The 13,704-nt window shown below is 38.9% G+C and overlaps 1 long non-coding RNA gene across 1 annotated transcript; it reads right to left on the reverse strand.

The window, feature by feature from the left end:
• Positions 1–391: 391 nt before the first annotated feature.
• On the reverse strand, positions 392–13,457 carry LOC140741002 (uncharacterized). Its single transcript, XR_012101981.1, has 3 exons — positions 13,350–13,457; positions 2,633–2,811; positions 392–1,087 (listed from the first exon to the last, which is right to left on the reverse strand). It is a non-coding gene; the product is annotated as an uncharacterized lncRNA (long non-coding RNA).
• Positions 13,458–13,704: the final 247 nt, after the last annotated feature.

Below are 13,704 nucleotides of genomic sequence, written 5' to 3' on the forward strand. Positions count from 1 at the left end.
TGTAAAGGTAGGAGGGGACTATGTTGAAAAATAAATGTGCTAGGTTTTCTAAAATTGACTCCTTCTACCTTAGGCCACAAACTTATCAATCACCCCTTGTATGTCATGGTTTCCATTATTAGTCAAGAAACTGAATCCAAGAGTTGGGAAGCTTTATTGCTGTCTTATAAAACTCTAGTTAGGCTACATCTGGATGATTGCATTCAATTCTGGTTGCTCCATTATGGGAAGGATGCTAAGGCTTTGGAGAGGGTGGAGAAGAGGTTTGTCAGGATACCGCTAGTATGGGTCATGGGTTATGAGGAGAGGTTGGACATACATGATCTTTCTTCTCTCTATAGAGTAACAGAGGGTGAGAGCAGATCTCATAGAGGTCTATATGGTTATGGTAGATGTTTATTACCAGATGGCATGTATTTAAGGTAAGAGGAGGTAAGTTCAAAGGGAATGTTCAGGGCAATTATTTTACACAGAGCGTGATGGGTGCCTGGAATGTGCTGCCAGCAGTGGTGGAGGAGGCAACAGAGGCATTCAAGGGACTCTTAGACAGGCACATGAATGTGCAGAGAAAGGAAGGTTAAGCACATTGTGTAAGCGAAAGTGACTTATTTAGTTAGGCATCTGATTACTAGGTTAATTAATTTGTCACAATGTTGTAGGCTGGAGAGCCTGTTCCTTTGCTGTACCATTCTACAGTCTGTGTTCAACGCACCTAATTAATGCAGCATCAAAGATTTGTTTACAAATACCGGTAGTCTAAGAGTGTATAATCGATATCTCATGCAGGAGTCCAGTTTTTGAATATTTGCAATATGTGGAAGGCAAACAGCTTCCCTGCTAAGAATAGTTAATTTATAGGCCTGCAGTCAGACCTGTCCTCCTACAACAGTGAAGGCCTGTGGTATGCTCTTGAGACAAGATCAATCTCTCACCTTTATCCAGCAGGTCAAGGATAGCTGTAATCGAAGCGTGGGAACTTAGTTCTCGGGAAGCCAAGTTCTTCCTGATGTTATGCGTCGGCTGTACTAAACTCCTTGTTAAGTGAGCTGCCGGTATGTTGATACTGGGCATCAGACTTGACCTGAACCTTTCAGAAAGAGAGAGAAGAAAACATGCTCTCAGTAGAAACTTGCAACAGTTTTATCTGTAAGAGTTAAGAGGATGCGATTTTCAACAAACTGTTATTAGCTGCCACAAATGATGGCTTCTATACCCACTATCTACACACATAACTGATAGTCCTGTATTATTTCCAATAGTACAGTGGATATTTATGCCCATATCGCATGGGAACTAAACGTAATTGAAATGGGATTCAATTTTCCTCATCTGCTTACATCCTGAGGCTTATCTCTGCCATTGCCCTCACCAAGATATGGTGCATCAGGAGTGAGTTGTGTCTTTTAAACAGGAACAAGGTCATCGAAACTCCAACAAGTGGGAGTGTTAATGGAGGCTTGCGATGGGATCATTAATTCTCATTAAATTCATTCAGCTTTGTAAAATTGAGACCATTTTATTCCTGTAGACTTGTGCTGTTCCCAGCTCTCTGAAGCAATGTCAACATTTTTTTTGTCAACTGGCAGCTCAGCAGTAATATGGTCTGGGCTTCATTTTTGGGGTTCCCATTTCTTTTTCATGTATTGTTCTTGAATTAACTTCTCAGCCTATTTTCAAGCTTCCTTAAGGCACAAAACAGGTTAGATGACTGAATGGCAGAGCAGACACGATGGGTCAAATGGCCTAATTCTGCTCCTATGTCTTATGATCATGGGTAGAAACTCATATGAGAACTCCAGAGATCAGGATCGAACCCAGTTCACTGCAGGGGTACGACAACTGCACTACATTCTGCCAACCTTTAATAAGCTGCTTTGAAAATATTTATTCCAAAGCAACAGAATCCTTAGATTCATTACATTATTCAAAAGTTGGCTTTGCTTCTGATTTTATCACTGATGTCTGTATTATTCACGTCACAACTATTAGACTGACTAAGCATAGATAATGTTAACTCATTAGGGAATATTTCAGAAAGTTCCTTCCCTTGGGTCAAATACTCATTGCATTGAATATGTCATATTTCATTTTGACAGCCCATTCAAAGATAAATCATCCTCTGTTAATATCTGTGTCCTTATGATTGATTTAAGATCAGCATGGAAATGATTGTGCAGCACTAACATGCAGGAATAAATGTGTTTCTACCCACAAATGGAGATGCATCCATAATAATTGTGTTGTTTAACCTTGCTTTCTGCATGAGATTTAGTGTAAAGTAGAAAATCAATTACAAGATAGGGTAGGGCTCTGTAGTTTTCAGGAAATTGAAAAAGATACAAATATTTTAGAAACAAATCACTTAGCAACTATGCACTTCCATAATAAAAGCTTAGTTTTCAGTCTTCCCATAGATCAGTAATGACATAGAAATGCAATGATGACTAATTTGAGCCAGTGATCTATTGACTTTAATAGATAAAGTCTGCTTCTTGTGCATGACTTTCTAAAGAGTACAATAGATCACAGAATCTCATTTTAGAACTGATGTAATTTGTGCTTGTATTTCTCTAACCCATTTCACCGATTTCAGCTGAATTACATTGCAAAAACCCATGAAGAAAACACTTACCAATTGTGTTTAACTGACGACATGGTGGTGGAGGTGGGTGTTGAGGTACTGACCAGGTTCATGCTACAAAGTAGGGAGATTCATGGAAATTCTTAGTCTCTGCTGGTGTCTGGACAAAGTCTTCTCGTGTCTCACATTAGGCACTTGCTGGACAGCTGACGAGGGCCTGGTAAAAGGGCCTAGAGTATATACAAATTGGGGTGGGATGGAGGTGGCCGGAATAAATCCCAACAGCAAAACAGAAGCAAAGTATCTTAACAAACAATTAAGCAATATTCCTGTTAAATAAGTCCATTAAATGGGCTGTTAAAACAGCTAAAATGATGGAACATGCAAAAATATTCAAATATTTTCAATACAATTAAAATGAAACAAGATATTGAAAGAATCACACATGATTTAAACAGTAAGTATAAAACCTATTTACCTAAATTCAATTAACAGAAACATATGAATTCTAACACTTCATACCTTATGGTCTTTCTCTTCTACTGAAATCAATGTAGCAGAGCTCCTTACATCTAGTAAAATCTGGGACAAGATGCTTCAATAGTGGGGAAATATCAAAGAGTCCCGTAACTTCAGTGGACTTCATGAGCATTACAATTATAGAATCACTACAGAACAGCTGTCAGCAACTACAGGACATCCACGTTCCTGCAGGCTTGTTGGTGCATTCCACAGATATTGTGGACCATAGATTTTCAGATTGCTGATATTTTTCTTCATTGTTGTTTGGCATTTTAATATCATTTCTTGTTCACATACAATCAAGGCAGAAATTCTACAACAGTAATGCTGTTCCTTCAGCAGTTATATAAAAGGAACCTTAGGTCCCACATCACCAGTTTATTGTCCTATTTATTATTTATTGTATTGCCTGCACTGTTTTGTGCACTTTATGCAGTCCTGGGTAGGTCTGTAGTCTAGTGTAGTTGCATTTTTTGTTTTTTACGTAGTTCAGTCAAGTTTTAGTACTGCGTCATGTAACACCATTGGTCCTCATTTTTACTATGTACTGTACATAGCAGTGATGGTCGAAATGACAATAAAAGTGACTTGACTTGACTTGACCAGGTTCAGGAACAGTTATTAACTTTCAAGCATCAGGCTCCTGAACCAGCCTAAATGACTCACCTCAACACTGAACTAATTCCGCAACCTATGGAATCACTTTCAAGGACTTTAAGACGTATGTTCTCAGCACTGTTTATTTATCTCTCTAACTATCTATCCATCTATCTATCTTTTATTTATTCATTCAATAGTTTCAGTAGGTTTCAGTAGGTGCATTTAATATCAGAGAAATGCTTACGATGTACTTGCTGAAATTCTTTTTCTTCACAGACATCCACGAAAACAGAGGAGTGCCCCAAAGAATGAATGACAGTTAAAATGTTGGAACTCCAAAGCTTCCCCAACTCCCCCATTTCACTCACAAGCAGCAGCAGGGCAAAAACCCCACCCTGCATAACCCCACCAGCAAAAATGCATCAGTCAAGTGTTCATTCGTTCATTCATTCGTTGCATTTGCAGTTTGCCTTCTTTTGCAGATTGGTTGTTTGTCAATTTTTGTGTGTAGTTTTCCATTTATTCTGTTGCATTCCTTTGTTCAACTGTAAATGCCCACAAGAAAATGAATCTTAGCGTAGTTTATGGTGACATATACATACTTTGATAATATATTTATATTGAATGTTGAACTGTGTTCTTTAATCTGGTAATCATCTGAAATGCAGAAAGAGGAAAAGGTGTCTAGTGCCTCCCTGATGTTTCCAGAAATAGCTTGAGAATCTTGAGAGACAGGCAACTCTCCTTAATTTTCTGGGTGTTTTTCTAAACTCTGAGTGCATCTAGGAGACATGTCAGTCAAGCCAGTTTAACTGGTGCAGGATAGAATAAGGAGGTAATCACAGTGCTGTCCCGCTTTCAAAATGCTTCTGCATTTTGTTATAAACATGGAATTCATCATTGGATGTCTGTCTTAGAACGTGTAAAAAATAACAGCCACCGCTTGTTCTCAACTACGGAATCAAATATGTGGTGAATAGTTCAACTGTGGCTGAAAAAAAATGGATCTTACCAACAGAAGGTAAGAAATTCAGTGGGCTAGCCTGTCATTTCTGCCAATTACAACATTTATTAACTGTTACTAAGCCAAAGGGGAGGCATAAAGTGGAATTTATTGCAAATTCCAATATTGCTTTCACCAGCAATATGATCACACAACTCAGTTAAGTTTATTTGTCATATGCAGAAATACATGCATACACAGGTGTAATGAAATATGTCTATGATAAATGCCTCACCTTTTCTGTTATCCATGTTAATATATTACCACCATTTTTGTGCACACTCATCTTGTGCACTAAAGTTCAGGTAGCTATCAAATGCCTTATAGAAGTCCAAATACACTTTTTGTTTGGATTAACAATCAGTAACTAATGGTTACTGTTGTGATTGATGGAGGGTCTCAATGATTTACAGTGGTGCTAGCAAGTTTGTGAACGCAGTAGAATTTTTTCTATTTCTGCATAAATATGATCTATAATGTGTTCAGACCTTCAAGTAAGTCTTAAAAACTAAACTTGCTGAAGTCTCTGTTCATGTGTCCACGATAAGAAAAACACTGAACAAGAATAGTGCCACTTCTCTCCAAAAAAATAACATTGCTGCACATCTCAACTTTGCAAAGGTCCACCTGGATGTTCTATGATGCTTCTGGGACAATGTTCTGTGGACAGATGAGACAAAAGTTGAACTTCTTGGCAGAAGTGCACTTTGCTATGTTTGGAGCAAAAAAGGCATTGCACACCAACACTAAAACCTCATCTCAACTATGAAGTATGGTGGAAAGAGTAGCATGATTTGGGGTTACTTTGCGGCCTCAGGGCCTAGACAGCTTGTAATCATTGAGGGAACAATGAATTCAAAATTATATTAAGCCATTTTACAGCAGAATATCAGGGTATCAGTCTGTCACCTGAAGCTTAAAAGAAGTTAGAGAATGGAGCAAGACAATGATCCAAAAGACAAGAGTAAATCAACAACAGAATAGTTTAAAATGAAGAAAATTTGTGTTTTGGAATGGTTGAGTCAAAGTCCTGACCTTAATCCTAGAGAAATTATGGAGGGATCTGAAGCAAGCATGCAAGGAAGCCCACCAACATCCCAGAGTTGAAACAGTTTTGTAAGGAAGAATGGCCTAAAATTAAGACAATAAGACCATAAAACATAGGAGCAGAATTAGTCCATCTGGCCCATCAATTCTGCTCCTCCATTCAATCATGGCTGATCCTTTTTTTAATCTCCTCCTCATCCCCAGATTACAGCCTTTTCCCTGTAACCTTTGATGCTAGACTGTTCCTGAACCTTGTCCTAGACTCTCCTACCATGGGAAACATCCTTTCCTCATCTACTCTGTCTAGGTCTTTCAACATTTGAAAGGTTTCAATGAGATCCCCCCTCATCCTTCTGAATTCCAGCGAGTACTGACCCAGAGCTATCAAACATTCCTTGTATGATAACCCTTTCTTTCCTGGAATCATCCTTGTGAACCTCCTTTGGACCCTATCCAATGTCAGCATATCTCTTCTAAGATGAGGAGCCCAAAATTGTACACAATTCTTAAGGTGAGGCCTCACTAGTGCCTTATAAAGCCTCAGCATCACATCCTTGCTCTTGTACTCTAGACCTCTTAAAATGAATACTAAAATGGAATTTGCCTTCCTCACCCCACTGACTCAACCTACAAGTTAACCTTCAGGGTGTTCTGCACAAGGACTCCCAAGTCCTTCTACATCTCAGATTCTTGGATTTTCTCTCCATTTAGAAAATAGTCCACACATTTATTTCTACTACCAAAGAGCATGACCATGCATTTTCCGACATTGTTTTTCATTTGCCACTTTCTTGCCCATTCTCTTAATCTGTCCACGTCCTTCTGCATCTTACCTGTTTCCTCAACACTATGTGCCCCTCCACCAATCTTCGTATCATCTGCAAACTTGGCAACAAAAACATCTACTCCATCATTTAAATCATTTATATACCGCATAAAAAGAAGTGGTCTCAATGCCAAACCCCTGTGGAAATCCACTAGTCACTGGCAGCCAACTAGAAAAGGATCCTTTTATTCCCTCTCGCTGCCTCCTACCAATCATCCAATGTTCTAAGCATCTTAATAACATTCCTGTAATACCATGGGCTCTTAACTTGGTAAGCAGCCTCATGTGTGGAACCTTGTCAAAGGCCTTCTGAAAGTCCAGATGCACAGCATCCACTGCATCCCCTTTATCTATCCTACTTGTAATCTCCTCAAAGAATTCCAATAGCTTTGTCAGGTAGGATTTTCCCTGAAGGAAACCATCTGACTTTGTATTATCTTGTCCTGTGTTACCAAGTATTCCATCACCTCATCCTTAACAATTGACTCTAACATCTTCCCAACCACTGAGGTCAGGCTAATTATTTCAGAACCCTAGGGTGCAGTTCCTCTGGTCCAGGTGACTTATGTACCGTTATGTCTTTCATCTTTTTGAGCACCTTCTCTCTTGTAATAGTAACCGCTCCAACTTCTCTTCCTGCACACACTACAACATCAGGCATAGTGCTAGTGTCATCCACAGTGAAAACCGACACAAAATACTCATTTACTCATTCAGGTCATCAGCCATCTCCTTGTCCCCCATTTTTCTTTCACCTGCCTCATTTTCTGGCAGTCCTATATTCACTCTCATTTCTCTTTTATTTTTAACATACTTGAAAAAACTTTCACTACCACTTTGATATTATTTGCCAGCTTGCTTTCACATTTCATCTTTTCACTTCTAATGGTATTTTTAGTTGCTCTTTGAAGGTTTTTAAAAACTGCCCAATCCTCTATCTTCCCACTAATTTTTGCTTTGTTGTATGCCCTTTATTTTGTTTTTACAATAGCTTTGACTTCCCTTGTCAGCCACGGTTGTACTATTTTACCATTTAAGTATTTCTACCTTACTGTAATTTCCCTTACTCCACTGAAATAGTGCTACATTAGACTTCACTTTCTCCCTATCAAATTTCAAGTTGAACACAATCATATTGTGATTACTGGTTCCTGGTGGTTCTTTTACCTTAAGCTCCCTAATCGCCTCCGGTTCATTACATAACAGCCAATCCAGTATAGCTGATCCCCTAGAAGGCTCAATGACAAACTGCTCTGAAAAACCATCTCTTAGGCATTCAACAAACTCACTCTCTTGAGATCCATTACCAACCTGATTTTCCCAATTGACCTGCATGTTAAAATCTCCCATGACTGCCTTATCATTGCCCTTTTGACTCACCTTTTTCTATTTCTTGTTTTAACCTGTGGTCCACCTCCCAGCTACTGTTGGGAGACCTGTATATAACAGCCATCAGGGTCTATTTATCCTTGCATTTTCTTAACTCAACCCACAAGAATTCAACATCTTCCAATCCTATGTCACATCTTTCTACTGATTTGATGCCATTTTTTACCAGTAGAGCCACACCACCCCCTCTGCCTACCTTCCTATCACTCTGATATAACATGTAACCTTGGACATTCAGCTCCCAACTACAACCATCCTTCAGCCACGATTCAGTGATGACCACAACATCATACCTGGTAATCTGTAATATTGCAACAAGATCATCCACCTTATTTCTTATACTAAGGGTATTTAGATACAACACCCTGAGTGCCATATTTGCTATCTTTTCTGATTTTGCATCCCTAATGATTTGATACTCAGCCTGTTGACTGCAACTAAGGATCCCTCCTCTTGGCCGTCCTGGACAAAAACTAATTTTGTACCAGGACAGGCCAACTTAGGAAGATCTACTCAATTCCTCCAAACCGATGTGCAGTACTAATCAACTATTACTGGAAATGTTTGATTGAAGTTACTGCTGTACCAGGGGGTCATGCCAGTTACTGAAAGCAAAAGTTCCCATATTTTTCCAAAAAATACATGTGAAAATGGATCATTTTTCTCAATAAATAAAAAAATGAACATGTATTATGTTTTTTGTGTTATTTATTTAATTGTGTTCTCTTTATCTCACTTTAGGATTTACGTGAAGATCTGGTCACAATTTAGGTCATAGTTATGCAAAAATAGAGAAAATTCTACAGGGTTCACAAACTTTCTAGCACACTGTATAATCTATGTTAATGGGTTAGGTATTAATAACTATGTGTACTGTAGCCAGATATGTTGATGATATAAAGATAGGTGCATTAGCAAGTTTGGAGGAGGACACAGAGAGCCTGCAAAGGGCTAGAGATAGGTTAAGTGAGTGGGCAAAAAGAGAGGAGAAGGACTACAATGTGCTAAAATATATGACTATCTACTTTGGACAGGCAGAATTAGAAGCACCTTGTTACAGCAAAGGACTATAACTTATTGCTGAACATATGAACTTGGGGTATTGCTACACAAAACTAAAGGGTTGGCATACAGACACTATGTATTTGGAAGGCTCATTGAATATCAGTCTTCAGTGCAAGAGATAGTGTGTAAAATGTTAGAGAATACAAAAGTATAGGAATAATCTCACCCCCTCACTCTCTCTCACGAACTTCCACACTCTCACACTCTGTCCATCTTTCATTCTCTCACTCTTGACTCCAAAAGTCTGTCAGCTTATTTGTGAGTGTGAGTATCAAATAAATTACTACTTTTTATATCTAATAACTGCTTCTCTCCAGTGAACTTAGTTCATGCGACAACAGGAGGGACCAGCCCGATGCCCAGCACACCAGACTGCCTCTGGATTCTCCTTCCTTGGACAGTTACAGCAAGCGACACTATGGCATGAGAGTCTGGTCTGTGTAACAACCAAGGCCACATAGTTCCCTCCCCATCAGTCTCACCAATAAAACAGTGAACCTTCAAAAAGGGATGTTGAGATCAAGGCTGGACAGGCCATTGAATGAGGGAGCAAGTTAGAATAGACTGCTCCTGCTCCTTTCTTATGCTTATTAAGCACCTGTATCCAATGCAATGAAAATCAGTCTTTTTAGGTTTTCGTTTCTAACATTCTAAACACTTCACCAGGAATTCTGCTGTCTTTTCAAAGACCATTTTTTCCAGAGGCGAATGCAATTACAGTATTTCAGTTGGCATCACACCATGCTGGAAATGCAGCCACACACAACCAGCCTTGAGTTGTGTTTTCCATGTCAGATGCAGTTAATTCACAATCAGTACTTAGTTTCAAAGGATCACAGAACAGTTACAGATCAAGTGAAATAAGCCATTTGATCTCCACAAATGTTTGCGCAGTTCTCCTCCCACTAACCCCCATATAACCCTGCTAGAATAGCCTTTTATTTCTGCCTCCCATTTATCCACCTTTCCTTACGTTATTTGCCTCAGCTACAGAAAAGGCAAGGCACTGGATCAACCATCATAATGTTGAATGGAGAGCAAGCGTGAGAGGGCGTATGGTCTGCACATGTTACTATTTCTCGTGTTGCATGTGGCAGCAATTTCCAAATACTAACCATTCACTCAGTAAAGCAGTATCCCTACTGGATTTATTTGTGACAAGCTTATACTTATGGCCCCTGGATTTCATTATGTCAATATCAGGATTACAATTGTTGATGCCACCTTTAAACTGCTCTGCCATTCAATAAAATTATAATGAATCAGAAAATGGAGCTAAAAGTGGATGATTACAAATAAGAAAATAAGAAATAGAAGCAGAAGCCAGCTAGAAAACTAGAAATAGCTGCATGTGCTGTAAGTGTACAAAACAGAATAAGTACCGTAATTTGGAAGGCAAATGGAGTGTTGGCCTTTACAAACGAGGGATGCAATATAGGGAAAATAGAAGCAGGGAAATCTTACTACAACTGTACAAAGCTCTAATGAAGTACACCTAGAATACTGCATTAGTTAAAGAGAATTATACTTGCATTCGAAGCAGTTAAGTGAAGTTCCACTAGGTTGATTCCTGGCTTGAAGTGACCTCCTGGTGAGGCAAGGTCAAGAGGGCAAGCCGATACTCATTAGTGTTCAGAAGAAAAATGGGTGATCTTATTGAAACATTCTAAACAGATTTCCAGGAGCAGTTGCTGAGAGATTTTTTTTTCTTGTGGGATAATCTGGAACTAGTCCGGAAAATTATAGGCCGGTAAGTTTGACATCGGTAGTAGGTAAATTATTGGAAGGGGTACTAACAGATAGGATCTATAAGTATTTGGGTAGACAGGGACTTATTAGGGTGAGTCAACACGGCTTTGTGTGTGTTTGTTCATGTTTATCAAATCAATTAGAGTTTTTTGAGGAGTTTACCAGGAAAAAGTGGAAGAAGGGAAGGCAGTGGATGTTCAGTAAATCCATGTTCATGGACTTCAGTAAGGCTTTTCGTACATTGGCCTTTATAAATCAAAGTACCGTATTGAGTGTAAGAGTTGGAATGTTATTGTGAGGTTGTATAAGGCATTGGTGAGGCCGAATTTGGAGTATCGTGTGCAGTTTTGGTCACCGAATTACAGGAAGGATATTAATAAGGTTGAAAGAGTGCAGAGAAGGTTTACAAGGATGCTGCCGGGACTTGAGAAACTGAGTTACAGAGAAAGGTTAAATAGGTTAGGACTTTATTCCCTGGAGCATAGAAGAATGAGGGGAGATTTGATAGAGGTATATAAAATTATGATGGGTATAGATAGAGTGAATGCAAGCAGGCTTTTTCCACTGAGGCCAGGGGAGAAAAAAACCAGAGGACATGGGTTAAGGGTGAAGGAAGAAAAGTTTAAAGGGAACATTAGGAGGGGCTTCTTCACACAGAGACTAGTGGGAGTGTGGAATTAGCTACCAGATGAAGTAGTAAATGCAGGCTCACTTTTAACATTTAAGAAAAACTTGGACAGGTACATGGATGAGAGGTGTATGGAGGGATATGGGCCAGGTGCTGGTCAGTGGGACTAGGCAGAAAAATGGTTCAGCACAGCCAAGAAGGGCCAAAAGGCCTGTTTCTGTGCTGTAATGTTCTATGGTTCTAAATGTTCTATGTTCTATGTTCTAGAGGGCATAAATGTCAGAATAAGGGTTCACCATTTAAGAGGTGGAATTCCTTTGCTCAAAGGGATTAGCTCAGGTAGGCAAATTGATCAGTATAGAGGAGAGCAAAAGGCCTGTTTCTGTGCTGTGTAACTCTAAAGAGTTTTGATTATGAAGAATTCTGTTTGGAAGCTGAACAACTGAGTATAGTCAAGGCTGTGGCAGCTTTTTGTTTTGGTCTTTCAGGCAGCCAGTGTGGAGTTGAGACTAGTCACAAATGGCATTGAATGGCAGAGTAGTTTCATGGAACTGTTGGCTTATTCCTGCTCCTGTTTCTTATCTCCTAATGTTTTTTAAATGAATTCTATGGCATTCACTTGTCAACTATGTTAACTGAGGCATTAATTTGTTTATTTTGATATGTCCATTACAATAGCGAAGCAATAGCTTTCAATTGTGTAAAAGCAGGCAAATGTTGCTGCCACATACAGTGCAGGCTAGACTCCGAACCCTGAAAATATAAAGGTTGAAATCCACTTTTTGTTTTTAAAGAGGAAGCAAGCTCACAAGTGAATTATTTGTTCCCACCAAGCTCCCAGCTAATTGCAACAGATCTAAAAACTTTAATTCTTCCCTTAAGCTGCAACAGCGGGATGAATTCAAATGCATTATTAATGCATCATTCTAAATTAAAAACACAGACATTTAAGTTTAACATGCCAAAAAAATCTTAATTACCATGCCTGTAAATAGATTTTCAATTTCAGCATTTGGATATGACCCAATTTCACAAACTCTATATGTGCTTTATAAAAGTTAAGCTAATTCTTTAGGGACAACTGAGCATAGAGTGGATGGTTTCATGACAGGAAGTAATATAGGATAAAAAGGTTGGGTTTTATTTCAAAGACTTCTAGCATGAATTTGTAAATAAGAATCTAGGAGAGAAAAGCCCACAAATTGTGTCATGTATCCCAAATCATAACAAACACCATTTCCCTTTAAAATATTGAAGCAAGAATTTCAAATTGCTGAATTCTAAAGTTCAATCTGGCGGTTTCTTGGTTAAATTTCACCACATTTGCAAAGTATTTGATGATAATATCAGTCTCTCAGCTTAGTTTATTTTATGCTGGGAAGAAAGAGCTGGACTGCAAATCCTTGGTGTATGCTCAGTCTATCAAGGGCCTGATAAGCATAATGAATTAGCCAGTTTGTCTGGGCTTGGGTCCCTCCTCCTTGCCACAAAACTTCCTGTAAGTTAAAAAAAAGTGCAATGTGCACAGAAAAGTCCAATTCTTTGGGAAACATTTTCTGGTGTGGCCTAAAACTTGGGCTCAGCAGGAAGCAAAGGAGCAATGATTTATCTCATGCTCAGTCAAGCAATGTCTACAATTCCTGGTTGTTTGATTAGCCACACAAGGAGCTTTTCATTGCAGTAACTTCTTGCTTAAGTATAAAAGTGTTGATGGTTGATTTTTAACCACAGGTCATCAGTCTCTATTAGGTTTTTACTGGGTGCTATGTTAATATCCTTATAAAGATATTAAAAATTATAAATAGACATTTATTTTAACTTGACATTTTAAAGTTCATTTTCTGTGTAATTTTAAATAGCAACAATATATTCCTAAAACATTAACAGTACTTTGGCAACAATAGCATTAGTGAGAAGGGGAGCTGATGCATTGACTTACTGGAATTTGCTGTAAGTTCAGCAATTTTCCTCGCTTTTGGATCTTGCTCTCTGTTGAAGTACCCTCAATGTTGCAGATGCAGAGGAATTTCACCTGAAGATCTGTACCACCAGCAAGGTTCCTTAGCTATAGGTAATGCAAATCACCCATTGGGTACCTAGTTCGTGCGCACAAGTTGCTAGCAGTGTTCCCATTTAATAGTCAGAAAATACAAGGCACAACACAGTTAATGTCTGCCTTGTGCTTGCAATGAACAAGGCTGTTCACGTGTAGCACAGATTCATAAAAATAGCCCAGTGCTGTTTTAATGCAACCTGCTGATCATCACAGAACAGCTGAAAATTCCCTGAAGTGA

The sequence above is a fragment of the Hemitrygon akajei genome, chromosome 17 (genome assembly GCF_048418815.1).
Source record: "Hemitrygon akajei chromosome 17, sHemAka1.3, whole genome shotgun sequence".
NCBI classification, from domain to species: Eukaryota; Metazoa; Chordata; class Chondrichthyes; order Myliobatiformes; family Dasyatidae; genus Hemitrygon; species Hemitrygon akajei.